The sequence below is a fragment of the Caretta caretta genome, chromosome 16 (assembly GCF_965140235.1).
Source record: "Caretta caretta isolate rCarCar2 chromosome 16, rCarCar1.hap1, whole genome shotgun sequence".
NCBI lineage: Eukaryota > Metazoa > Chordata > Testudines > Cheloniidae > Caretta > Caretta caretta.
In genome coordinates this window covers 18,710,444-18,737,972 of record NC_134221.1, presented here as the reverse complement: position 1 = coordinate 18,737,972, position 27,529 = coordinate 18,710,444, and positions in this window count along the sequence as shown.

Genomic DNA, 27,529 nt, shown 5'->3' with positions numbered 1-27,529 from the left:
ATGGAGCTGCTAGGTCGCTGGTTGAAATGCAGGCCAGGCTTCACAATGGCCAAAAGTTACTTTTGGAACTGGTAAAAATGGGATTTCCCTTTCCCCTCTCCCCAATTCTTTTTACTGATATTCAACATTTTAACAAATATTTTCCTCAAAAAATTGAAATTCAGAAAACTAGTCAACAGTTTACCTTGTTGCTGTGCAATGGGCCTTACGTAGGTGGCCTCTGTGGTAATGGCCAGTTCCCAGCCCATCAAACAGTGAAGGCACCATCACACTGGGAACTAAGTGGTGAACTCAGTTGAAAGGACTTGAATATGAATAGAAACTACCTCTGTTAAATGGACACTCTAGATTGGGACGGAGGCACCTTGGTTATCAGTATAGCTTGCTGCTCCAAGACTGTACCCAAGACCTGGTGTTGTCACTTATCCTGAAGAGCTTCTTGGGAGGATGTTGATGGGGAGACTGCAACAGGCATCTCAGTGAAAAGTAGCAGTTGGTAGAAACCCAGGATGAAGTGTAGGTGAAAACACGTTGAAATTGAAAAGGCCAGTGAAAAAATTGTCAAACTCCATTTAAAAAATGGCGCAAAGGGGAAGATTGCACTGTCACCGGCCATGCTGTATCTGATATCTGGGTATCGAGGCTACTAAATCCCTCAGGATCCTCAATACAGAACTTTTCACCAGCACGACAGAAGAGTGTTCCATTCATACACACAAAGTTTGCATTACAGGAGTTCCAGAAAAGAGGAATAGGTACAGTTTTGATAATAAGTGCTTTGATTAGCTTCATAATCAGTGTTCCCTTAGACTACAGTACTAAGCAGGCCCTTTTCTATCGAAGTCAATTAAATGGTTGGCATCCTCCTGAAGCCTAGCAATAAACAAGAGCTGTACATATCCATTAAACTTGCTTTTGTGGCTGCAGTCCATTTACAGTCAGACTTTGGACCTGATTCGGATCTCACTTACACTGGATTTACACCAGCATCACAACAACGACTTCAGAGAAATCGCTGTTCTTGATTTACAGCAGCATGGGATGAGAATTGAACCCCTTGGTACCAAATGGATAAAGCCAGATCCTTTCATTCTGATGGACCTGGGTATAATCCTTCTACATGATATATCCTGAAGGAATGAGGATGTGCTAAATAGCCAGTTTATATATATAGCAACTCTTCAAACACAAACTGATCCAAGCTTTATAAAATGGCTAATAGAGGAAAAGGTGGGTCATGTTATTAAAAAAGTACTTCCTTTATCTTTTTTTTTTAAGGCTGGGATGGATTTCATAACCGTTTAGGACCTGTGAAAGTGACAGGATAATAGCACTTAGCAGGGCTGAGTATAGTGACAGTAGGTGCTTTGCAAAATTACCCACACGCCCACGCAGAACCCCATGTTCTTCTGCTCCTGGACATCCACTTGCTTTATGTCTCATTCCTGATTTACTATCCTTCACTCTTCCAGGCATGGGCATTTCCTGCACAGAGACCACTTCCGGCTCTGCTGGATACTGCCAGTTGTTTTGGTGGTTTTGTAACCCGGAAAAGCGTCCACGTTGACACCACCAGCTTCTGCAGCAACGAGCCACATTTTTACCCAAGTCTTGAGCTGTGAAAGCCATATACGCTATGAAGTTCACCCCTCAGGTACAATCACAACTTCATGCACTGTTTATGCTCCCTTGGAGCCCTGAAACTAGACTTCAAGTAGGACTTTTGAGATGCAATAAGCTTTGTGCACAAGGGAGAATTTTACGCTTTATGAATGTGCCCTTGAATATTTTTCTTTTAAGCCTCACTCCCAAAGTAATACGCAAGAAGACAGCCCTATAGAACTGACAAATCCCCAGCACACAAGAAAAACAGGGGGCTTTCTTATTTGAAATGGGGCTTGGCTGAATCTTACTTAGTCTTATGAAGAGACGTAACGTTCATGAGGTTGCAACCTGAGTTCAACCTCTATGTTTTATCGGCTACAAAAAGCTTTACCGTCTTGTATACTCCTCTGTCATGAACATCACCCTCAAAAATAAACCTCTAGGACAGTGGCTTTCAACCTTTCCAGATTACTGTACCCCTTTCAGGAGTCTGATTTGTCTTGCGTGCCCCCAAGATTCACCTCACTTAAAAACTACTTGCTTACAAAAGCAGACCTACAAATACAAAAGTGTCACAGCCACACTGTTACTGACAAATTGCTGACTTTATCATTTTTACCATATAATTATAAAATAAATCAATTGGAATATAAATATTGTACTTACATTTCAGTGTGTAGTACATAGAGCAGTATAAACAAGTCATTGTCTGTATGAAAATTTAGTTTGTACTGACTTTGCTAGTGGTTTTTACATAGCCTGTTGTAAAACTAGGCAAATCTCTAGTTGAGTTGATGTACCCCCTGGACCCCCTCTGCGTCCCCCTGGTTGCAAACCACGGCTCTAGGAAAGCCTACATCAACTGCACCTCTTTATTATTTACTTTCAAAAGAAAATAAGGTTCAATATACAGATAGTAGGAAGGAATGACAAATCCCACGCTCACTCTTTTTTTCTGTAGCTAGCTAAATCTGTATATCTAACATTGCCATTATGTATATATAATACATAGTTTTTCACCAGTGTGTATATATAAAATACTGTATATAAAAGGTTGAAGATGGATAGAATATGCATATCCATGGATCCAAGCATTCCTGATCTTTGGATCCGGATACAAATGTTGCAGATTTTTATAATGGGTCAAATCTAACACATGGATCCAAACACCACCAAACTTGTGGGAATCTGAAATCTGGAGCTGCAGCTGGATCCAAAAAGGTGCAGCTTGAGCTTATTTCTAATACACACAAACACAAAATCCAAAACCACACGGTGTCAGCCATGTGAAAGTATAAGGGGTTGTTCTCATAGTACATAGCCATTCTAGAGAAGACTCAGAAATATGCTGAGTAGTCAATAGGTATCACACTTCAATGGGTTTCCAGGAAATGTACTGACACAACTGGAAGCCAGAGAAGAGTTGCTGAAGGTACCAGAACTATACAGCTGAGTGGGGGTAGACCTCCTAAAAGGCATAGCTTTGGAAGCTGTAGATGACAGGGAAATACCAGCTAGCATACAAAAACAGAGGGACAGGAGGAAATCTGACACTCTAGCTTTATACATTGTTGATGGTATTTTCAAAGGAGACTAAGGGAGTTAGGCACAGGGTAACATTTTCAGAACCACCCAAGTGACATAGGGGCTTATATTCCATTGACTTTCAATGGGACGTAGGCTCCTGAGTCACTTGGGTGCTTTTGAAAGTGTGTATCCACAATTCCCAAATGGAAATTGGGTGCCTAACTCCCTTAGGGTCTTTGGAAAATACTAGCCTGTATCTGTAATGTGTCTCACTCTCCTGAGCCAAACTACCGATGCAAAGAACCAACTGTGGAAGCAAAGAAACAAAATCCTGGACTTTTTGGTCCAGGAAGTTCAGCTACAACTGTGTGCCTGTCATGCCTTTGGTGTGACCCCTGGTTATAGCTTTCACCTTCCCTTAAAAGCAGCTGCAATGACACAACTATAACACATTATGGCAATCAGTGGAACTGTAATGAACTCAATGAAAAGGTCAGCATGCCCATGTCTATTTAACATGGCCCTGAAGAAAGACCCAATGACTAATTAAATCGGTGGGTGTCACAGTTAGGAATACTAATCTTTACAGCTCCACAGGCCTTCATTATCCATCCCTATATGCATCTTCATGTGTGTGTGTGTTGGGGGCAGGAGGGGGGGGAATAAGCCAGCTCCTGTTGATTCAAATTGGTTTAATTTTAGAGCCATGTTGCCTCTGAGATGCATTTCTAAAACAATTTGGACTGTTCTTCCAATGTCCTTTCATCTGGAAAGGAGACCCTGTGAAAAAGAGGCTCTTTGGCTTTGCAGTGAATTTTGTTTAACCAAAACAGCTGGATTTCTCTTCTGAATATTTCTCAGTGCCAGTCCAACCCCAGGGTACTCAATGGGAATTAACGAGATCTAATCCAGAGCAGAATTAGGCCATTATGTAAACCTGATATGGTCATTAGGCAGTTGGAGATTTGGGAGCCACTCCAGCCAAGCATTTAAGCATGTGCGCAAAATCGTTTTTGATGGGACTTCTCAATGCTTAAAGTTAAGCCTGTGCTATAGGGCCAGGATCCAAAGCCCACTGAAGTCAAGGGGCATCTTTCCATTGATTTCAATAAGTTTTCTAATTGAGCCCATAAGCCTCGATTCAGGATAGCTCTTAAGCACATGATTAACTAGGTTTCAGTACCACTTCAGCTTAGCTGTAGGCATGCGCTTAAAGTAAATCAGGGCCTAAGTGCTTTGCTAGATTGCAGCCTTGTTGCACACCTTTTCCAGTATCGGGTGAGAGATCTGATTCGTGTTTGTATCCTTCCACTTGCCTTTTTACTCTTCTCTGAACAGGTGGTGATCAAGAACCAGGGAATTCAATTCTATAAGCATTGAAGCCTTTTCAGTTTTGCATCCGGGATGGGAATTCTGAGTGAATTTCACCCTTGTGGAGGTTAGCCTAAGAAGTCTACATGCCACTTAGACTCCACTTGAACCCGCAAGGGCACACAGATTTTGTGCTGTCTAAATGCACAGGGATGACAGCTGGGAGAAAGAACTGAAACAGAACAATGGGAATGATAATGGGGAATTAGAACATTTTACTAGGTTTCAGAGTAGCGGCCGTGTTAGTCTGTATCCACAAAAAGAAAAGGAGGACTTGTGGCACCTTAGAGACTAACCAATTTATTTGAGCATAAGCTTCTGTGAGCTACAGCTCACTTCATCGGATGCATTTACTAGTTACCCAAAAAGCCACAATCAAGAAAACAGGCTACTGAGAATGATGAAGGAGCAGAAAGGAGACTAGGGAAAGAAGAGGTGCTTGGATGCGCCTTTCCCCTGTACCCTTTGCTAGTGTTTACATTTGTGCAAAGTGCAGGTGAAATGTCGTCGTTCTGATCTGGCGGGGTTTCCCGTCCACACTGCACCACTGTGAACTGATGCACATGTGGAGCTGAGGGCACAGAAGAATCAAGGCCAAAGTGGGGGATTTTCTATCACTGGCAATTTTAAAATCAAAATTGGCTGTTTCTCTAAAAGGAAATGCTCTAATGCAACTAGGAATGATTTGGGGGAAGTTCTATGACCTGCGTTACATAGGAGGTCTGACTGGATGAACCCAGTTGTCCCCTTCTGGCCTTGGAATATATGAGTCTAAGAGATAGGCCAAAGGAACTCCGTAGAGAGGTTTATGAAGATCAGTCAATCTCTATATGGGGCAATGGATCCAGCTTTTATGGGAACATCCCATGAAGTAGCACTTACAAATTAAACAACCTCTCAGGCTTCCTTCCAATCCTTTGGAAGTTTACATTATCTTTGAAACTGGAGAACCAGAGAGATCAAATACACCTCCAGAACCAATAGGTGTTGATGGAAGAGCAGCTTATTTCCAAGCCATTATGGAAAACCTCGCGTGTCCATACGATCAGGCATGAAGCTGAAAGCAGAGTTATTTTAATCCTCTCTCCCCTCAAGAAGTGCACGAAACCTCTTGAAATGTACAGAATGCCTTATTGTGGAAATATATATAGCTATTTTCAAAGCAATGAAATAAATGAGTCAGCAGCATTTGAGTTCCGAAATGAGATTACCCCTTCAAGCAAAAGACTGAGCCGCAATCAGTAGTTAGATTTTAAAATATCACCCCCAGAGCTGATGAGTTTTTCTTTTAAGGGAGATTTTTTAAAAAGCAAAGTAACTTCTGGAGTTTAATAAACATGGACAATAACCGATGGAGACAGATGAATTAGAGGCTATAAATCACAGGGGAGGCAGTTCTGATGGTATTGTACTAGGCGAGGAAAAACAACTAGATAACTTGGCATCCTTCTTATCTCCCCAGCAGTAATGAACAGGTCGATAAAGAACCTTGTAGCCTAGGCTAGACTAAGATGGGCTTCTTCGTTTTGGGGTTCTAAATTCTGCAGAAACAGTGACCGAGTCAACAGTTCTAAAAATCGAATCCAAGGAAGAGGAAGAGATGGTGTTGTGTTTAAGGCACAGGATTGGGACTCAGGTTCAATCACTGACTTTGTCACAGGTTTCAGAGTAGCAGCCGTGTCAGTCTGTATCCGCAAAAAGAAAAGGAAGACGTGTGGCACCTTAGAGACTCACAAATTTATTTGAGCATAAGCTTTTGTGAGCTACAGCTCACTTCATTGGATGCATTTACTAGTTACCCAAAAAGCCACAATCAAGAAAGAAGGCTACTGAGAATGATGAAGGAGCAGAAAGGAGACTAGGGAAAGAAGAGGTGCTTGGATGCGCCTTTCCCCTGTACCCTTTGCTAGTGTTTACATTTGTGCAAAGTGCAGGTGAAATGTCGTCGTTCTGGTCTGATCTGACTTCCTGTAGACAAGTCACGGCGCCTCCCTGTGTCTTAGTTCCCCATCTGTAAAATGGAGAAAATAGCACTTCTTTCTCTCACCCTTAGTCTATTTTGTCTGCTTAAAGTGTAAGCTTTTGTGGAGCAGTGATTGTCTTACTTTGTATTGGCCCAGCATCTAGCACAGTGGGAACCCAATCTTGGTGAGGCCTCTAGATGCTGTTGGAATACAAATAAAAATGATAACAATGTTAAGTTGCATCTAAAAAATCGGTTTTATCAGATAAAATGCACAGCTACCTCAAGCAAATAGCTGAGCACCAAAAGCTGACTTGGCTGTTACAGAGTAGACTTCTGGTTGCCCATTGGACCACTTTCCTACCCTGGATGTTAACCTTGCAAACACTTGTGCATATCAGTAACTTTTGGCAGGTGAGTCGCAATCCCAGTGAAGTCAATGCAGCTGGTCACATCCATAAAGCTAAACACGTGTATAAGTGATCGCAAGATCAGGGCTTTGAATTGTTTACCTTTGCCCGGTCCATGGTTTGCTATAGGATACACAAGACTGACGCTCTATTTGTAAATGGCAAACTAAATATATATTCCAGGAGGTACTTTCTATTTTTCAGCTGCACTTTTACCATGTGGAGGAGCATTTTTGTCGCCTGCCCAAATGGATTTGAGTGAAAGAAAAGGAGATTAATGTACCTCTTTGCTTGGAATCAGCTTCCTCTCATAATTTATTAGTGTTTGTTCTCCTTATTTATCTTTGTTATAAATACCTCGGTAATTAATATCAGGGGATTTTCCTGTAGGCTTGGTTCAGATGAACTCAAAAGAAAATGTGTTTAAATAGAAATGTATCTTTAGTTAATGAACTGCACTTGAGTGCCAAGTTTCCTCTGTCTATACTTGCCTTGAAAAGTTGATGGGAGCGTGTTCGGAGTCCCTGCTGTCACAATGGTTTTTGATAATATTTCCAAACTCGGCTTGAGGTGGGATGTAGGTAATGCCTACGCTCTGTGCTGGCCCTCCACACAGGGCTGAATGCCATCCATTGTCTTCTAATGGAGAGGTTCCCAAACTTGTGTTGCTGCCCCCGCCCTTCCCCTTCAGAGATTCATGCCCCACGCACGACCTCTTCCTTCTTCCCCTCCTTTTCCTTCCCAGCCAGCCCTGCCCCCGCAAGTTCCCAGCTCGGCTCCCCCTTGACACCTTGGTCTCGCTCTCGCAACCTGCAGCCCCCAACCAGCCTCCTCACCCTATGGCTGAGCTGCAATCCCCTACCAGGCTGGGCCTGCTGATTCCACGGGCTGGTTCCAGCTGCTTATTCCACACGGCAGGTCCCCACTCTGCAATCTGCTGCCACCAGCCCACCCGGGGCACATTCTGGGCAGGGTGTGAGGGGTGGGTCGGGGCAGTAACACGCATGGCAGCATCGGGCTCACTCTGCAACCCCTCCCCCTAAGGCTTCCCTTCGTGAGCTGGCTGCTGCCTCAGCTGCTCCTGATCCTTAGAAAGCAGGAAGGATGTGGGAATGTTCTACTTCAGGTCGGGGCCTCGCACCTCCCCTCCCCGTTAACCTCATCGCCCTCCCTCCCCCCCACGATTTGAACACCTGTGTTCTAAGCCACCACTGCTCTGTTGGTCACCGAGCAGGGTTCTCAAGCAGAACAGGAGGGTGGTCATTCCCTTTATAGCTAGATATTGAGCCAGCCACCTGGAGGTTTTAGTTCCTCTGGAAATGGAGGGATACAGAAGGCGGCACGTAAGTATGAGTCGCTTTGTGTCTCAAACCGGCTAAGCCTCCGAAACTGTGATCTCCCCTGGGTAAGAGGATCTCTGAATGATGCAGAGCCCCTGTTATGGCTCCTACACTCAAGGCTCCTTTACCGGCTGGAATAGCTTCTTGGGGTTATTGGCAGCGGAGGCATGTTGGAGCAGTTCTAGGCTCTCACCTTTAGCTTGCTGAAACCTCTGCCAGCAGACGAGACAGAAGCCATCACAGAGGGCATCTCTGAGCCCTCTCGTCAGCTCAGCAGCAGCTGAGGATATGCCGCATGATATTTAACCAAACACAAAACAAACTAGTTCTGGAAGTCTTTGGGGATGCTTTTAAGTGTCCACTTAACACAGTGGTGGGGTGTTGGGGGGGAAGGGAAGACTGCCCATCAGAGATGACCCTTAGCGTAAGTTTTCATTAACATGTTAATGAAGATTTTAATAAAGCGTTGACCTTTCTGCCTTCCTCTCAGCCCCCACCAACAAATTACATCTCCTCGTTTGGTCAATAATAAATGTTGCCCAGGGGCTATGCAATGCCTCCAGCCAATATCATCATAAGTTATAGCATAAGAAATCGGTTATGCTGAGAAACGCTTCTGCTTGCTGAAGGTGAAAATAAAATAAACAACCCAGCCACACAACAGAGCAGTATATTGGTCAGAGCCTCTAGTAAGCACAGAGCTCAAGTGACAACTCCCCTTAAAAGAGAGATGGGCTATTCTATTTGTTTAAAAGGGCATTTCTTTATTTACTGTAGGGTAGATTGTGTTTCCCCATAAGCAAATGTGACTGGACAAAAATTCAGCTGGAGATAGTAGATACCTCAGAAAGGCCCAGAAGGAAATATGACTGGCAGATGCTGCACACAGAATGACGGTGTGGCAAAGCTCTTACTGGATGTCTCATTCATCTGAAAGTGAGTTTTTTCCCCTTCCCTCCTAGCCTCTATTTATTGAGCAAGGCAGTCATTTTTTTATACTATGCTTCACAAAAAGCATTCCAGCTATCACCGGAGATGCACGTTAAGCCAACGAAGGGTTTTTTTTCACTCTCTGAGGAAATATCTCTGGATAAAATTGACTCCTCCAATCTTAAAACCTTTTTATTTCACACAGGCAGCTTCTCCGGTGTTTCCTGAAATGCAGTTGATATAGGCAGACACGATACATTTTATTCATGAGGATTATTATTGGAAGCTTTGAAATACCTGCCACTTAAAATATCAGCTGTGAGGCCCAAGTCAAATCCGCAGCAATGGACAGGACATGACAGTGATGAATTCAATAACAATGTTGACCCGATGGGTGTAGTAAACTCCCATAATGTCATTTCTTTCGTTATGATTTATGAGACGGGGAGGGGGGACAGGACGAACTCCTGCATGTGTTATTCTAAATCAAGGTGCTAGGGTTCGCAAACATTGTTAATGCAACCCATTTGTATACTGAGACAGCGGTGAAATAGAAAATCATGAAGCACTTTGTGCGGCCTTTAAAAATTGTCATCATGAATATTTACCAACCCAGGCATAAAAACTACTTACTCACCAGCCCTTTCCCATAGTTGTTAGTACTAATGAAAAATCTAATGATATTTTACTTGCCTGTCAACAGAAATTATTTACCCAGGTTGAGTAGAAATTTGCAAGGTTGTGTTTCTTGGATAACTGGTTGTGAGGGCAATTGGCTGATTGTAGTTTAATGATAGATGGATTTCAAAGGACTTATCGATATAGCAAACATCCCAGAAATCGGATGATGACCTGCAGTGTTTGGATGAGAAATCTCACAAGGAGGCAAAAGGGCTATAGGTAGTTTGTCATGTCTCTAGAGATAGCTGCCTTACCTGAAGAGAGAGTCAGGATCACAACGGGGCGGTCTGGCTTTACGGTCAGAGCCATGGGGGTGGCTAGGTCTGGAGGTTAGAGCGGAGCTGGAGTCAAGAATCAAGGCCCAGGACCCACAGAGGCGTAGCCAACAGCAGAACCAAGGGTCAGAGCAAGGAATCAGAAGCCAAATACCTGAGCCAATGGGCTAGCCAGTGACTTGGTTGGGAAGTGGAGCCGCTCGGGGGTCGGAGGCGAAGAGGTCAGGGATGAGGTAGGGCAGGAACTGAACCAGGCACAAGAGCCGGCCAGGCAGGAGTAAGAGCAGGCCTGGACTGGATGGGAGCAAAGCCCAGGAGGCAGGAGCAAGCGCAGCTCTGGCAAGGAGTTGAGCAAGCTCTGGCTGCTGCTGGGTCAAGCAGTAGCTCCATTCCCTGCCATTGACGAAGTGCCGTCCGCTAGGCAGCCCCCGCTGAGGTCAGCTGTGCCCAGCATGTTACTTGGAGACTGACCCTGCTGCAGCTGCTCCCTGACCGTGAGAGGCGCTGCAAGGAGGCCCAAGAACACCGCAGCCTGAGACCCCATGCTGGGTTGCTTGTCAATTCATTTTATGCTTACGCTCAGCCATTTTCGTTTCCCATTGTTCACACCAGCCTCTAGCCCTCAGGAGTCAGACCTGGAAGAGACCTAGCTGACTGAGGGTGCTGAACCAATTGTTTCCCTCCACTAGTTACCAGGTCCATTACATCGGTCGTGTCCAAAGGGCTTAGGAAGGTATATTTGAGGCAGGATCCATCACAGCCAACAGAAATGGCTCTTTGCACAGGACAAAATGCCCAGGCTGCTTATCCATCCTTTGCTAATTACAATGGGGAGGAAGACATGTTGAGAACTACTGATGAAAAGCGCTATATAAGAGCTGGTATTAGTAATTACAGCCATGTCCGAGAGACACGAAGGGGCAGCCTCTTGTTTGAGCTAAATGGGTTCTGGCACCACATAGGCAAAACATCTTGGTTAAAAAAAAAAATCTGTATACCTCTGTAGGCACCTATACCACAGCTGTCACAGCTGGACTTCTTGGGAAACCTTCACCTTGTTGAATATAGATCCATGAGGCAATTCCACCTCTAGGCCTTCTGATTTCGGAACCCTGGATTTGAAAAATGAGGACAGCAGTAAAAGTTCTGTCATGGAAAGGAAATGAGCAGATGAAGAAGTGAAGACATGACTAGCTTCCCAACGTTAACAATTACCGTGACCATTCTAGTCCAAGTACCGCCCCATGCATCACCCACCCTTGACACATAACAATGTGTAAAGACGTTACAGATTTTGTTGGGTTCAACCCTTGAGGGCTCTGGTCCAATGAATGTTGGCAGATCACTCTGAGGAGACTCTCATTAAGGTCTTACACGTTGATGTGGGCAGATTTACCAGCAAACTGACAAGAATGCGTCTTGGATTTAGGTTATGGGAGAAGTTCTTCCCCTCTACCCCACCTACTCTATCCCTTGAATTAAAAGGTTGAGTTATGAATGATCAGAGCTTTGGCAGTAACAGAGGTAAGGAAGGGGAGGGAGTGTGTGTATAAAACTCTAGCGTGAGCATAGAGCACATTATTCTTATGGAAATAAAAACAAAGGGCCGCATCATCATCTGGTGTAATGGGACATAGCTTCACTGAAGGCAATTGAGCATCGTCAGTTGACAGCAGCTGAGGATCTGACTAAGACATCGGTGTTTTATATAGTTGAGAAAACATTTTTGTCTGATTCTGCCTATTTAACATATTATCTATAAATCCAATCAGTGAAAGATGGCAATGTTCAATTATTTATTTTTCACAGATGGTTGAAAAATTTCCATCAAAACATTTTAAAACAAAACAGAAAATGATGCTTTCTTTAACATGAAATGGCCAAAAAATATTCTGTTCTCACCAAAGGTTTTCAAGTTTTGGACGAAAACCTGAAAACTGAAAAATTTGCTGTTTTGTAAAAAAAAAATAAAATTAAATTAAAAAATCCCAGACTTAGGGTGCCATGTAGACATACCCTTAGGCACTTCTGTAATAGAAATAATAAATAACAATTGCAACTATAATAGGAAATCATTTCCCTGCATTAGGTATATTTTCTGTACTAATTGGAACTGAACAAATAATTCAACAACTAATAATTTATTCAACATTCGACACTCTTTAGCTGAGAACAAATGGACAGCAGTGCCAGTTTATTATGTGAAATGACCTCTGCATAAGGACTATGTCTGTCCTTGTGCAAATGGGTTGGGGCTCTGGCTTTTGCCCCATTCAGTGATGATAGGTTTTGAACCCTATCCTGAGCCTAGCGAGACACTGCTTGTTTGTTACTACTGGTATTTCCATTTAAATTGTACATCCCTCACTGTGTACCACTTAAACAAGATTCTTTCCTCCAGCAAAAGGCAGCAAACTGTAGGGGAAAAAAATGTCAGGAAAGGGGAAAAAAAACCAAAACTGGATGAATGTCTGTAATAAAACATCTAGATCTTAATAAGGCTCTGGGTAAACCAGGATTACACACCCAGCAGCTGCAAACTCCTTTCTCTCTCCTCCAATCCTGCTAGGTCTCTGGAGAATGAAAACAAAAGAAAACATTTTGAACTTTAAAAATAGATATAAATGCCCCAGTGGAAAGACGGGCAAGCCAGGTGCATTAGCTGCAGCCAGACAGTTTAATTGGGTAATTATGCTATGGGACAGATATTTCAGGTGGATTGTTTGGCCTTAATCGTTTCTTGCACCAGAAACTAAAGTAAGATATAGCCAGAGGCAGTAGCAAGAGCTGCAGAGTGTTGAGAAGATGCATTTTAACAGGTGACTGCTTTCTTTATTGTCTTGCTTTATTCAGACTCTTTCTTCTGCAGCCAGGCATGGGCAAGCTCTCCACACAAGCAAGACATGGATAAATCTCACCTCCCAGGGGGGCAAGCAGCTGTTGGGCTCTTGAGTGACCCCTGGTGGCCAGGCAGCTTGTTTCTAATCAAGTTAGAAGGGCCTTCTTCAGCCCCTTACTTATAACTAGAGCTGGCTGACATTTTGCAAAAATTGAAATTTTGATTACATTTATTAGCAACATTTAAAATCTCAGCAAGAAAAAATCAGGGGGTTAAACTGCAAATTCTCCTCCCCGCACAGCCCTTCAAGCCCCATTTCTCAACCAGCTCTATTTAAAACTCCCTCAGAAGGACCCTGTACAGTGAAGTGTGGCTACCCTCAACTCCCATTTGAGTTCCAACAAGCCAGTGGCAGCTGAGGGAAGTAAGCAGCATCTTGCAGGGTCAAATGCTAAGAAAATCCTCAACTCAGGTCCTGCCACATCTAGCTGTCCCTGCCCAGAACCTGCCCTGCATCTCTAGTTAACATGATGCCCTGGGGTGTGCTGTTCTGCCCAATCAGGTCCCATCTGCCATGGAGGCTTGAACTATAGGGAGAAGGTCCGAGTATAGCGTCTGCAAAATAAAGGCTTCCCTATATACAATTAAAAACAAAACCATCATTTCCCCATCACCGCACAGAGTAGAAAATATGGACAACTAACCACATCAAATCCCACAGAAAGCAGAAACGAACGTGGCTCTGCCCTGAAAACCCCCCACCAACACACTCAAAAGCTGCCTCTGTTGGAAGGAGGTGAATGAGACTGTCAGCATAGCATAGGCTGAGTTGACTTACAATGGGATCCAGGCATGCTGGGACATATAGCAAAGAAGAAATACAGGGGACGGCAAGCTGCTTTTACGTTGTTACTAATGTGCTGAGTCGCACCTCCTTGCCTGCTTATTTCGCTCATTGCCAGTCAGCACATAATCCAAACGGCAGTCTCTTTTTTGCCATTTGCAGGGTCACCTTTAAGTCTCAATCACAGGTGCAAAGTAATCAGTCCCATATTGTACGTTGGCAGTTGCTACGGGGGAAGAAATGATTAATTTGTCACCCATTCCAAGAGCTGGAGAGAGAGAGAAAAAAGGAAAAGAAAAAAAAATCATTCTGCCTTAGCCATGTGAGAACGTTATTTACAGCCCAGAACTTTCACAACTATTTGAGTGCAAAACAGTATGTGCTGTATTTACAGCATTTTGTCCTGATGGCAAGGAAAAGGCATTTGTGGAAAAGAAAAAAAAAACAAACCAAACCTCTGCACGTTTCCACTAGCTGTGAGATGGCAAGTGCGTTTTAATTCCACAGGTGCCAAACAAATTACAGGATGTAAGCAAGGAGAGTAAATACAGTCTATTCACAGACCAACGCAACTTGACTCCCCCCCCCCTCTTTTAATAAAGTTGTATTGATTTTTACAGAAGAGCAAATAGAAGGATCCAGGCTGTGAACAAATTATTACACATTTGTTTCTGCTTGCCTGGGAGAAAAAGGAAATGATACACAACTGAACATACCACACATAGAGTGAAGCATAAACCAGAGCTGATCACTAGGACTCGCATCTAAGCACTGAAGCCACCTACTTCCAAAAAAACTTGGACCAAAAACCTCAGGTCAAATCCAAACATCCCTGATGCCTCTTGGAACCATTCCTAGTAACAAGGATTGTCTTTTTTCTTATCAGTAAGGTTTGGGGTAGTAGACACTGCAGCAGTGTTGGGAGACCTGGATATGGTAGTCTGGGCTTTGCCAATGACCTATTCTGACACCTTGGGCAAGTCCCTTCTGTTCCTTGTGCATCAGTTTCCCCATATGTACAGGATATGGAGGTAACAGGATGTTGCAATGATTAGACATTAGGCTGGGACTTGGGAGACCTGGGCTCAGTGTCTTGATCTGCCAGAGAATTCCTCTATGAGCTTGGACAAGTCATTGAGCCTCTCTGCGGCCCAATTTCCCCATCTGTGTAAGGGGGATAATAGCTCTGTCCTACCTCAGAAGGTATTATAAGGGCGAATGCATTAAAAACTGTGAGATGCTATGGTGATGGGGGATATATAAGGTTGTCTTTTTAAAGCACTTTGTGATCTATGGATGAAAAGTGAATTAATTATTATTATTACAAAAGTGAATGATTATTTATTAGTTTCCAATTTGTAATAAATATCTGAGACCAAGTGCCTTAGCGTACGCCACATTAATACTAAGAGAGTTTGTAAATACATTGCACTTTTCATCTGAGGGCCGACAAACACTTTACAAACATTAGCTTAATTAGGCCGCACAGCATCTGGTGGGGTGTGTTCATCTGCAGAGGTTTTGCCAACGATTATACATTAAATGGGAACTGCAGCTGGGAAAATGGATAGGGTATGAAGCATGGAGATACGGCTTGCATGCCCCTCTCATAGATAATAACATGTCCAGTGCTCTGCCTGTTCAAAGCACTGCACAGACACTAATTAATCCTCACAATGCCCCTGTATGGTAGGTAGGTTGTATTATCCCTATTTTGCAGATCAGGAAGAAGCAGAGAGAAAAGGTGACATTCGTACGGCCATACAACAAAGCTGTAACAGAGCTGGGATTAGAATCCAGGGCTTTCAGACTCCTGGCCTTGTGGTCACCTGGCTGTGGGTGGAATTCAGAGGCTAAATATAGGCCCAGTCCTGCTAACACCGATGTATGCAAGTAACTTTACTCACAAGCGTACTTCCTTTCAAATCAACGAGACTATTCATGTGGGTACAATGGCTCATCTGGTAAGTATTTGGAGGGTCAGGCTGTCTGTTTGAAAAATCTTTCCAGCTGTACTGAAATCCCTTCTGAACATGCCAGTTTCCTCCAGCATGTTCCTCATCCTCGCACATCACCAAGAAAGAATCGGCTAATTGGGGAATGATGCATTCTGGACCTACTTAGGGCTGAAGTCAATGGGAGTCTTGCTGCTGGCTTCCCTGGGCTTTGGAGCTGGCAAACTCAGTTGATCAGTGAATGGTCACATAGAGTCAGACAAAAACAGAAAGAAAGGTTAGTTTGGAAGGATTTGTATTCTGCCTGCCCCACACCCTAGACTGGTGAGTGGAAGAATTCAGAGCAATTCCTGTGCTTGTTTCAATTTCCATTTTCCCTTTGCAGCTCAAAAGATTAAAGGAAATCAGAAAGGAAGAAAAAAAAGTGAAATATAAAAGAAAGGTGAGCGATACCAGAATGGAGTGTCAAGGTATTATCACATTATCCCAGGGAAACTGCTTCTCTGTGCCTGGATCCACCCATTCGCTTGTTACATTCATTTCTCTTCCAACAACATTGCAGGATTTTGTTTCTGCCCTACCTTCCCATCCTGACCAGCAGCACAAGAAACACCATGACTGCCTCTCTGAGCAGTTGTTGTGCAGTTTTAACCAGTAAACACAAAGTGGGCAGAAGGCAGAGGAAGAAAAGCATCAGAAAACATTGTCCCTAATGGAAAAATGATGTATGCAAATCCAGTGGCTGGAGACAGTTGGTCTGAAAGATGCCATAAATAGCACATGCCTTTTTGTGTGCGCGCATGTGGTAATGGGATGGTAGTTCAGAGAGTGCTTCATCGTGGCCATTTCTCAGCTGGTAATGCAGCATGGCCCTTTTATAGGGGGGTTCCTGTGGAATAAGCTCCTTCCTCACGTGCAGAGGTGAATGGTCTGCAAGGTATGAAACAAATGTAGCAGCACAAATGCTGATAGAAAACCAATGAACTTGGAATATAGAAGCCAGGAGGGCCAGAGATGACAGAAGACATTTGGCACTAAACTGCATTTTGTGAGTCTTCTTTCAGCACGGCTTTCTTTTTTCCTGAAAACATTTAGAGGCATTCAGGACTCAGAGCTGAGTTTTCTTCACTTCTTGGCCATCTGAAAAGACCGTGCCTTTAGGCTTTCTTGGGACTTTATCTCCTGGCGTTACCATCATGGACAAAAGCAGAGGAGGGTACAAGAAAGAGCCAGGGCTCAAGAACTGCAGCTGGTTTAACTTAATAGACACACAGCTGACATAAAGACAAAGAACAAACAATGAAACATATATATCTAGAGGCACTCTACTGCATTACAGGGCTTCAGTCAATAACACCGGGCAAATGAGCTAATCTCACCCCTTGAGGAGCTTGTGCACCCTTGAGGGAGGCACTGTATATTTATTATCCCTGCTTTACTGTTGGAGAAACTGAGGCACAGAGGTTAAAGGACTTGCCCAAGGTCACTTGGTACCAAAGATGAGGCTGGGGTACAGTGCAGCCTTGCATTTTGACCCTTCACCTTTAGGGACTTGCCGTCATGTTTCAGGCTGGGTGACAATTAGCATGAGTTTGGACTGGATTCCCATTGTTTTTTTTCTTCCATACCAGTGTAGCTCCATTGGCTTCCATGCGATTACTCCTGATTTACCCCAGTGTAAGTGAGATCAGAATTGTGCCCTTCATCTTTAGTGAACGACTAGACCATTTGGCAAGGTGGGCAATTTCTATTTGGAAGAAACCCCTCTCTGGAGTAGCTGAGAGGTTGCAAGTCATCATGAGTATAGTGGCAGGGAAAAGAAAAGTGTGTCCATGTAGGATTTAGCTCTGATTAATCCCTTATTGTTCCCAGGCACTGACATTCCTCCCATTACAAAAGAAAAGCCTGATTCTCCACTTGTTAGTTATATTCATTTCACGCCGGTGATAGCACGGCAGCTAAATGGTGTAACGGAGCAATGCTGTATGAAATCACAGTCCGTATTAAAACAGGAGGTGCTTGTTAAAGAAAACAGCTACATCCACAGCAGAAACAAAGAGGTTTTCACACAGCTTGAGTATCGGTTTTGTCTCCTTTGTTTGACAGGCATTGCCTGGAACTCAATATAACACAGAGAATTCAGTGGCTGAATAATATACCTCAAGGTAAGGTCATACTTGGAGTTGAGACTTGGGCACCATATATTTTAGCCCATCTATTTAGCATACACATTAGCTACATATAGAAATATAGACTCCAATTTTCATAACTGCACTGGGGTGATTGTTCAGGGCAATTCATGCATGTGTGCACGCAATCACAGTAGATACGTGTGCAAATGCCCAAATAGATGCCTAACTGCACATTTGCAAGCGCTTTTATTCCCGCTACACATGCCATTGCAATAACTGCACGTACAAATGCTGAACACAGACTTTTGTGCATTCAATTTACGCCGTATAGCCTTTGCCATCCGAGAAGTCTAATTGAATAGCTTCCAGGCAGCTACTGCATTAGGAATGCCAAGTTCAAATACATTGGCTTTTACCCTGAACAACATTTATATTCTCAAGTGATAATAGACTGATTAGCAGCTGCATTCGACAAAAGGCACTTACAGCTGGTCTACAGCATGCTATAGTGGTTCCACTTCACTGAGCAGACAGAGGTCTGTAGAAGAAGCAACCGAAATGCAGACGGGGAAAGAAGAACGTACATACTCACATACAATTTAATTCTGCTCAATGCGTCTTCCTGTAGGAACTCATAGCACGGATTAATTTTACACATTGCGCCTGTACAGCTATGCCCTTCAGCAAGGTTAATCTTTGCCCATTGCAAGTCTGAAAATTAAATCCAGCATGGTGTACAAACTTCCTGTGTAGTTTGATTCAATTTCTTTCATTCACGACCAAAATGATATATGCACATCAAACTCACAAGCACTTCCTCTCAGAGCAGATAATTTATTAATAGAAGCTTCCCTGTTCCCTCCTCTCTCTCTCCTGCTGTCGTGTAGTTTAATTAATGTTTCAAGTCTGGCAGCTTTTTTATTTCCATTTCAGGAAGGCCTCTGATCAGCCAGTTTGACAGAAAATCTGGAAATGCATCTAGATTTTCTGATTCCTGCACTTAAACATTCCAAGAAATCAGGAGGTTTTAGATCCCGGCCTTTAGGGACAGGACAAAGAAAGGATGGTTCACTGATTAGCACCCAGAAAACATGGGTTCAAATACCTGCTCTGCTACAGACTTTCTGTGTGACCTTGGTCAAATCATGTTGCCTTCCCTGTGCCTGGATCCCCATGGGGATAATAGCACTGTTCTACCTCGTGGAGAGTTTGTGAGGTGCTCAGATACTATTGTGTTGGGTGGGGCAGAGAAATACCTTAATTCGAAATTAATGTGAAGAAACAGGAGACAGCTGCAAGTTCAGATCCAGACCTCTCTTCCCCATTGTCTAAGGAGCTTTAGCTGGGTAGCCCAGACCCATTTCTAGTAACGACAGCAACTTGATTTTTAACCCCACCAGAATCTATGTAATCCAACATCAGCAACATTTTTAAAAAGTTTTCTAAAGGGGATGAGTGAATTAGGTTGTATTTAAAAAAAAAAACATTCACTTTTTTGGTTAAAAGTATTACAAGTGAAATTATTATTTAAAAAAATGGAATAAGTTTTAGAAGGGATCAGAACCCCCATGCTCCAGGGCACCAACCAGCCTCTAACTAATGAGGGTCAGGAAGAAACTTTCTCTGAGGGCAGGTTATCCCAGAGCCACCTTCCCTAGGGTTTCCTGCAACTTTCTTTCAAACAGCTGATACAGGCCACCATGGGAAACCAGATAGAGAACTAGATGGACCACAGGTCTGATCCAGTCTTGCAATTCCTAAATTCCTATATCCCTATTTGTCATTTTTGTCCACCTTTGCCCCACCTGCTTTCAAGCAGGAGCTGCAGTAACAAAGTCCCATCGGACGGGCTGTATTTTTGATACATCCAGCCCATTTGGAAGAAGAATGTACCAAAACCCACACCTAAAATCTCTCCTCACAAGATTCCCCCATTTAATTGTGCAGGCCCAGAGAACGGGGTAGTTTGAAGATGTTTTGGTTGTAAAAGCCAAAGCTCCAGCAGCAAATATTTTCGTGGCTCCCTCGTTGCTAGGTTTTAAAAGGATGTTGTAAGTATCAAGCGGATGAATGACTTCATGGTTGAGGCATCGGACCTGGACTAAGGAAAAGCAGAGTTCTATTCTTGGCTCTGCCGTGGACGCCCTGTGTGACCTCACCAAATCTTCCCATGTCTCAGTACCCTACATGTAAAGTAGAAAAAATAATCCTTCCTTTGTCTGTCTTGTTTATTGCAATTGTAAGCTCTCTGGGTCAGGGGCCATCTCCCACTCTACGTCAGTACAGCACGTGGTATAATGGCGCCTTCTTCCTGGTTGGGGCCTCCGAGTGCTACCACAATAGAAATGATACATAGCAGAGGCCCCCAGAAACAGGGACAGTGTAATCAAGGTCAGACAGCCAGGATTAAACGGTCGTAGCTCCACTGAAGGCCATGTACCCCAGCTGAGGATTTGCCTTCTAGACTGCCGAAGCTTTTGGCGCAGGAGATTGTTTAAATAAGGAAGGACACTATATACGGCTACGATTTCACAAAACTCAGCGAAGCTATGTAAAACCCAAGCTTTCCATCTATGTATATATACTCCAGGGGATTTCTTGAGCCAGCTTTTCCCATGTCTAGCAGCCAGTCCACTCCTGTAGCTTTGTTCATCTGTTACTCTTTCATTTGACTGGCTCAAAGCCTTTAGCTCCCATCACGCTTTTCTGTCTGGGAGCATGCTATGACATGGCAGCTGTTAGCCTCAAACTAGCCCTTTCTAATAGATCCATGGGCTCACTCAGCAGTATGAAGGCAGCTGCAAGGGTCAAGCAAGAACGGGATCTAATGAGTCTGGTGCCAGGCTTCCTCTGTTCTTCCCTTCAGGACCGGCCAGCAGCGGGTCTGTAGAACAGAAACAAAACTGCCCTTGTTGCATTTGCTGGAGTGAATTTCGTGTCACATATCTACTATTATCCTGTCCCCCTTTAAGCTAGTCTGTTGTGGTATCTGCTCCCTGATGCCTTTTGGCTGCCACTGCACACAGCTATTAATTTTACAGGCAATTCCTCTTTGATAAGCTTCTTTCACCCATCCTCCTGGCCCTCCTTCGTCATCTTTTTTTATCAACAAAGTTTCCTTCCTGGTGTTTCTTCCATTGAGCCCATGCTGTGCTCCCATAAAAGGCCCTATTACTATTAACCAGAGGCTCATCAACTAAGACCACCTAAAATATTCACAGCACAACTGGAAATCCTCAAAAGTTGAGTCTTTTGCCATTTTTATTTTATTTATTTGCTGCAAACTTTGCAAGAATGGGTCAATTAAAAACAGACAAAAAATAAGCAAAGATCCTCAGAAAACCCTGCTATTTTGTGCATAAACATAGTATCATCTTGATGGCAAATAGGCCCGTTTACATGCAATATATTTTCAGGACTAAATTTTGAGATCTTTCTAAAATGCTAAATTTCATTCAGACAAATAATTTTTTTGGGCATCTAATTTTTTAATTTTCTTCTTCTTGTGTAAAAAATCCATTTTAGGAGGAGAGGGAAAGTTAAATGTCAGTGAGTGCCAAAATCATGTACAATGAAATTGAAGGAAAAGTCAGTGAAAATATTTGCAAAACATGGTCTGGATCTTGCACAGTTCTATTGGCTCTAATCCAGTTTCTCCATCCTTAACATTTCTTATCCCTTGTGGTTTGGTGTCAAGATTTCTCCTCATGTCTGAAGGCTCACGAACAGGGTGGATTGAGTCACGGATCTCAAGGATCTGGACAAACAGACTGAGCCCTGGTCTACACTAGGACTTTAGATCGAATTTAGCAGCGTTAAATCGATTTAAACCTGCACCCGTCCACACAATGAAGCCCTTTATTTCGACTTAAAGGGCTCTTAAAATCGATTTCCTTACTCCACCCCTGACAAGTGGATTAGCGCTTAAATCGACGTTGCCGGCTCGAATTTGGGGTACTGTGGACACAATTCGATGGTATTGGCCTCCGGGAGCTATCCCAGAGTGCTCCATTCTGACCGCTCTGGACAGCGCTCTCAACTCAGATGCACTGGCCAGGTAGACAGGAAAAGAACCGCGAACTTTTGAATCTCATTTCCTGTTTGGCCAGCGTGGCAAGCTGCAGGTGACCATGCAGAGCTCATCAGCAGAGGTGACCATGATGGAGTCCCAGAATCGCAAAAGAGCTCCAGCATGGACTGAACGGGAGGTACGGGATCTGATCGCTGTTTGGGGAGAGGAATCCGTGCTATCAGAACTCCGTTCCAGTTTTCGAAATGCCAAAACCTTTCTGAAAATCTCCCAGGGCATGAAGGACAGAGGCCATAACAGGGACCCGAAGCAGTGCCGCGTGAAACTGAAGGAGCTGAGGCAAGCCTACCAGAAAACCAGAGAGGCGAACGGCCGCTCTGGGTCAGAGCCCCAAACATGCCGCTTCTATGATGAGCTGCATGCCATTTTAGGGGGTTCAGCCACCACTACCCCAGCCGTGTTGTTTGACTCCTTCAATGGAGATGGAGGCAATACAGAAGTAGGTTTTGGGGACGAAGAAGATGATGAGGAGGAGGTTGTAGATAGCTCACAGCAAGCAAGCGGAGAAACCGGTTTTCCCGACAGCCAGGAACTGTTTCTCACCCTAGACCTGGAGCCAGTACCCCCCGAACCCACCCAAGGCTGCCTCCTGGACTCAGCAGGCGGAGAAGGGACCTCTGGTGAGTGTACCTTTTAAAATGCTATACATGGTTTAAAAGCAAGCATGTGAAAGGATTACTTTGCCCTGGCATTTGCGGTTCTGCCTTTGCAAAAGGTTTCTGGGGAGGGCAGCCTTATTTCGTCCTTCATGGTAGGACACTTTACCACTCCAGGCCAGCAACACGTACTGGGGAATCACTGTAGAACAAAGCATTGCAGTGTATGTTTGCTGGCATTCAACCAAAATCCGTTCACGCGGTGGGAGGAGGCAAAATGCGACCTTGTAACGAAAGCACATGTGCTATGTATGTAATGTTAACTTTCAAGGTTTACCCTGAAAGAGTGTAGCCACTGTTTTATAAAATGTGTCTTTTTAAATACCGCTGTCCCTTTTTTTTTCTCCACCAGCTGCATGTGTTTCAATGATCACAGGATCTTCTCCTTCCCAGAGGCTAGTGAAGCTTAGAAAGAAAAAAAAACGCACTCGCGATGAAATGTTCTCCGAGCTCATGCTGTCCTCCCACACTGACAGAGCACAGACGAATGCGTGGAGGCAAATAATGTCAGAGTGCAGGAAAGCACAAAATGACCGGGAGGAGAGGTGGAGGGCTGAAGAGAGTAAGTGGCGGGCTGAAGAGAGTAAGTGGCGGGCTGAAGACAGGGCTGAAGCTCAAAGGTGGCGGCAGCGTGATGAGAGGAGGCAGGATTCAATGCTGAGGCTGCTGCAGGACCAAACCAGTATGCTCCAGTGTATGGTTGAGCTGCAGCAAAGGCAGCTGGAGCACAGACTGCCACTGCAGCCCCTCTGTAACCAACCGCCCTCCTCCCCAAGTTCCATAGCCTCCACACCCAGACGCCCAAGAACACGGTGGGGAGGCCTCCGGCCAACCAGCCACTCCCCCACAGAGGATTGCCCAAAAAAAAGAAGGCTGTCATTCAATAAATTTTAAAGTTGTAAACTTTTAAAGTGCTGTGCTTAAAGTGCTGTGTGGCATTTTCCTTCCCTCCTCCACCACCCCTCCTGGGATACCTTGGTAGTCATCCCCCTATTTGTGTGATGAATGAATAACGAATGCATGACTGTGAAGCAGCAATGACTTTATTGGCTCTGCAAGCAATGATTAAAGGGAGGAGGGGAGGGTGGTTAGCTTACAGGGAAGTAGAGTGAACCAAGGGGCGGGGGGGTTCATCAAGGAGAAACAAACAGAACTTTTACACCGTAGCCTGGCCAGTCATGAAACTGTTTTTCAAAGCTTCTCTGATGCGTACCGCGCCCTCCTGTGCTCTTCTAACCGCCCTGGTGTCTGGCTGCGCGTAACCAGCAGCCAGGCGATTTGCCTCAACCTCCCACCCCGCCATAAACGTCTCCCCCTTACTCTCACAGATATTGTGGAGCACACAGCAAGCAGTAATAACAGTGGGAATATTGGTTTCGCTGAGGTCTAAGCGAGTCAATAAACTGCGCCAGCGCGCCTTTAAACGTCCAAATGCACATTCTACCACCATTCTGCACTTGCTCAGCCTGTAGTTGAACAGCTCCTGACCACTGTCCAGGCTGCCTGTGTACGGCTTCATGAGCCATGGCATTAAGGGGTAGGCTGGGTCCCCAAGGATACATATAGGCATTTCAACATCCCCAACAGTTATTTTCTGGTCTGGGAATAAAGTCCCTTCCTGCAGCTTTTGAAACAGACCAGAGTTCCTGAAGATGCGAGCATCATGCACCTTTCCCGGCCATCCCACGTTGATGTTGGTGAAACGTCCCTTGTGATCCACCAGAGCTTGCAGCACTATTGAAAAGTACCCCTTGCGGTTTATGTACTCGGCGGCTTGGTGCTCCGGTGCCAAGATAGGGATATGGGTTCCATCTATAGCCCCACCACAGTTAGGGAATCCCATTGCAGCAAAGCCATCCACTATGACCTGCACATTTCCCAGGGTCACTACCCTTGATATCAGCAGATCTTTGATTGCGTGGGCTACTTGCATCACAGCAGCCCCCACAGTAGATTTGCCCACTCCAAATTGATTCCCAACTGACCGGTAGCTGTCTGGCGTTGCAAGCTTCCACAGGGCTATCGCCACTCGCTTCTCAACTGTGAGGGCTGCTCTCATCTTGGTATTCATGCGCTTCAGGACAGGGGAAAGCAAGTCACAAAGTTCCATGAAAGTGCCCTTACGCATGCGAAAGTTTCGTAGCCACTGGGAATCGTCCCAGACCTGCAACACTATGCGGTCCCACCAGTCTGTGCTTGTTTCCCGAGCCCAGAATCGGCGTTCCACAGCATGAACCTGCCCCATTAGCACCATGATGCATGCATTGTCAGGGCCCATGCTTTCAGAGAAATCTGTGTCCATGTCCTGATCACTCACGGGACCGCGCTGACGTCGCCTCCTCGCCCGGTATCGCGTTGCCATGTTTTGGTGCTGCATATACTGCTGAATAATGCGTGTGGTGGTTAATGTGCTCCTAATTGCCAAAGTGAGCTGAGCGGGCTCCATGCTTGCCGTGGTATGGCGTCCGCACAGAAAAAAGGCGCGGAACGATTGTCTGCCGTTGCTCTGACGGAGGGAGGGGCGACTGACGACACGGCTTACAGGGTTGGCTTCAGGGAGCTAAAATCAACAAAGGGGGTGCCTGTACATCAAGGAGTATTTCAGGCAGGACTGCACGGAGGGTTCCAATAAGAAATGGTGCACCTAAGTTATCGTTGTTATTGGAACAAGGAGGTTAGCCTGGCCTCTGATTGATACATGGCTAGATTTACCTCGCTGCACCTTCTCTGTGAGTGACTGCAGTGTGACCTAGAGGAATGAGTCCCCTAGACAGGGGAGGAGGCAAATGAGTACAAAACAAATCTGGTCTATTTCTTGTTTTGACCCACTCCATCTATCTTTTACATCTTTGGCTGGCAGCAGACGGTGCAGAAGGACTGCATGCCATCCACATCTCATGGCTGCTTGGCAGAAGATGGTACAGTACGCCTGCTAGCCATCCCCATCTCTTGCCTGCCTGGCAGAAGATGGTGCAATACGACTGCTAGCAATCCTCATCTCTTGCCTGCCTGGCAGAAGATGGTACAGTACGACTGCTAGCAGTCCGTATCGCCTGCCTGCTCACCATAAGACGGTTCAATAGGACTGACTGCAGGACTAAAGAGAATGACCTGGTCAAGTCACTCCAAATTTAGTCCCTGCGCCCATGTCTGCCCAGGCGCTCCCAGCCGACGCGGCCAGGAGCACCTCGGACACGATGAGGACGACTACCAATCGTATTGCACCGTCTGCTGCCAGAAGGCAAGGGGTTGCTGCTACTGTGCAGCAAAGCCGTACCGCGTCTGCCAGCACCCAGGAGACATAGGGTGACGGTTACCTGAGCGGGCTCCATGCTTGCTGTGGTATGGCGTCTGCACAGGTAACTCAGGAAAAAAGGCGCGAAATGATTGTCTGCCCTTGCTTTCACGGAGGGAGGGAGGGAACGGGGGCCTGACGACACGTACCCAGAACCACCCGCGACAATGTTTTAGCCCCATCAGAGCGCTCCATTGTGACTGCTCTGGACAGCACTCTCAGATGCCCGATTGTTTGCCATTGCTCTGACGCTGGGAGGGGCGCTTACAGGGTTGGCTTCAGGGAGCTAAAATCAACAAAGGGGGTGGCTTTACATCAAGGAGTATTTCAGGCAGGACTTCACAGAGGGTTCCAATAAGAAATGGTGCACCTAAGTTATTGTCCTTATTGGAGCAAGAAGGTTAGCCTGGCCTCTGATTGATACATGGCTAGATTTACCTCGCTGCACCTTGACTGCAGTGTGATCTAGAAGAATGAGTCCCCTAGACAGGGGAGGGGGGGGAAGCAAATGAGTACAAAACAAATCTGGTCTATTTCTTGTTTTGACCCACTCCATCTATCTTTTACATCTTTGGCTGGCAGCAGACGGACTGCATGCCATCCACATCTCATGACTGCTCGGCAGAAGATGGTACAGCACGACTGCTAGCAGTCCGTATCGCCTGCCCGCTCACCATAAGACGGTTCAATAGGACTGACTGCAGGACTAAAGAGAATGACCTGGTCAAGTCACTCCAAATTTAGTCCCTGTGCCCATGTCTGCCCAGGCGCTCCTGATCGACCTCACAGAGGCGACCAGGAGCACCTCAGACATGACGATGACGGCTACCAGTCGTACTGTACCGTCTGCTGCCACAAGGCAAGGGGTTGCTGCTACTGTGTAGCAATGCCGTACCGCGTCTGCCAGCACCCAGGAGACATAGGGTGACGGTTACCTGAGCGGGCTCCATGCTTGCCATGGTATGGCGTCTGCACAGGTAACTCAGGAAAAAAGGCGCGAAATGATTGTCTGCCCTTGCTTTCACGGGGGGAGGGAGGGAACGGGAGGCTGACGATATGTACCCAGAACCACCCGCGACAATGTTTTAGCCCCATCAGGCATTGGGATCTCAACCCAGAATTCCAATGGGCAGCGGAGACTGCGGGAACTGTGGGATAGCTACCCACAGTGCAACGCTCCGGAAGTCGACGCTTGCCTCGGTACTGTGGAAGCGCTCCGCCGAGTTAATGCACTTAATGCACTTAGAGCATTTACTGTGGGGACACACACACTCGAATTTATAAAACCGATTTCTAAAAAACCGACTTCTATAAATTCGACCTTATTCCGTAGTGTAGACATACCCTTAGTTGAAGTGAAGCAGAGAGCTACAAACGGGGGCCCAGCTGATGGACCACAAATGCTGCCAGAGTTCAACCCAACTGCAAGGATCACACATGGATGATGCAGGTATGTGCAAGAATCTATTTCATGCATGATCTTTGCACTTAGAAGGGGATGCAGACTCTAGTTTCAAGTCACTGAATCAGCACATTTCCCAGGCAGTCTCTGACATGACGGATGGACAGACCTGTGTGACTGACTCGGCCGCCATGCCTGGCGTATGGCAATTGCC